A 1850-nucleotide genomic window follows, 5' to 3' on the forward strand; every position below is an offset into this window, starting at 1 on the left:
AAAAGGTTGTGAGTTCAGTTTCAAATCAGGGTACATACCTAGGTAGTGGGTTCTACCCTTGGTTGGGGCTCAGACAGGAGGCAACAACCAATGGATGTTTTTCTTTCCCATTGATGTCTCTCTCTCTCCCCCCCCCTCCCTTTTCCTTTCTCTCCCCCCCCCCCTCTTTTCCTCTCTCTAAAATCAACTAGCATAACCTTTGGTGAAGATAAAAATAAGCAAACATATACACTGAGTGGCCAGATTATTATGATCTCTGAACGCAAAATAATCTGGCCACTCACTGCATGTGTGTATATATATATATATTGGAGGCCCAGTGCATGAATTCATGCATGGGTGGGGTCTGGCTAGCCTGGCCAGGTGAGGGGACATGGGTGGTTGGCCTGCCTGCTTGCTGGTTGAACTCCTGGTCGAGGGGACAATTTGCATATTAGCATTTTATTATATAGTATATACACTGAGTGTCCAGATAATTATGCATTCAGAGATCATATTAATCTGGCCACTCAGTGTATTTGATCCTCTAACTCCTTGCTTTAAAACCCTCTTATGGATTCCCATTGCACCTAGAAGGAGAAATTCCTTAACATGCTCTATAAAACCCTATGTATCTGGTATCTACCTACTTCTCTAACCTCATTTGGTGCCACTTCTTTTTTTATTCCACTGTCATAGGAAAAGACAGAATGGTACATAGGAAGATCATCAAAAGTCTGTAGATTCAGCTGCTTTGAACTTGCAGGACATTAGTACACAACTTAGACTTCTGCTTTTGAATCTTCATATTTTGTTTCCCTTACTCTTTATTACATTTCACTGTACTATTTTTCTAGTATATATTACTTTCTGAAATAATGATGTTCATGAATTTATCTGTTTATCATCGGATACCTTTTCAGTTGTGAGCTGTATGATACCTAAGGCATTGCTGTCCTTTTCACTCTTGTAGCTTCAGTACCTAGAGTTGTGTGTGGCACATATTAAAGCTCAGTAAACATTTGCCGATTAAAAGAATAATATGACTGAGCATTGAGAGTCAGACATCAGCAGAGTGACCTAATATTAGGGAGAAAGAAAGGCATAAATAATAATAATGTTATTTAACAATAAAGAATGTATAAAAATAAACAATAAATGGTAAGACATGTGCTTGCTTCGGCAGCACATACACTAAAATTGGTAAAAGGCGAAAGATTTATGCGATCTGAAGAGAAACCAGAGCATAACATACACTAAAATTGGAACAACAGAGAGAAGATTAGCATGGCTCCTGTGCAAGAATGACATGCAAATTCATGAAGCATTCCATATTTTTTTCAATTAAAATAAAAGAAATAAAATGGTAAGTCATATTAGCTAATTTTTTTGAATACTTTCTGTCTGGTGCTGTTCAATAAATGTGTTAATTCATGTAATCCCCTCAACAATCTTATGAAATAAATCCCATTATAATCCCCACTTTAAATCTGTGTAAGCTAAGGCATAAAGATGCTAAGTGATGTGCCTAAGGGCACACAGCTAGTAAAACAGAAAAACAGGATTCAGGATACAGACCTATTAATAGATAGTCCCAGTCCACACACAATACATCTAATCTTTAATGAATACTGCCTATCTTGATTACATAGCAACACAAACTTGATCATGAAGCAAATTATCCTTCATATATTCTCTAGCCAGAGTTATAACTAGGGCCTGAATATGTAAGTTAAATTAAAGGTTAAAGTAAGTAAGCATATACAAAGGCAAATCAAAGTGTATGAGAGGTGGGAGCCAAGCCGCTCTCAACAAAACAAATAAAGTTCAAAAATTGAATTAACCAACTTTAAAAATAGTAAGTGAACTCA

General features: G+C 36.7%; 1 non-coding gene across 1 annotated transcript; it reads left to right on the plus strand.

The window, feature by feature from the left end:
• Positions 1-1214: 1214 nt before the first annotated feature.
• LOC118716073 lies at positions 1215-1318 on the plus strand. Its single transcript, XR_004987050.1, has one exon. It is a non-coding gene; the product is annotated as a U6 spliceosomal RNA (small nuclear RNA).
• The last annotated feature ends 532 nt before the right edge of the window (positions 1319-1850 follow it).

This window comes from Pipistrellus kuhlii, unplaced genomic scaffold (genome assembly GCF_014108245.1).
Source record: "Pipistrellus kuhlii isolate mPipKuh1 unplaced genomic scaffold, mPipKuh1.p scaffold_m20_p_119, whole genome shotgun sequence".
Classification (NCBI taxonomy): domain Eukaryota; kingdom Metazoa; phylum Chordata; class Mammalia; order Chiroptera; family Vespertilionidae; genus Pipistrellus; species Pipistrellus kuhlii.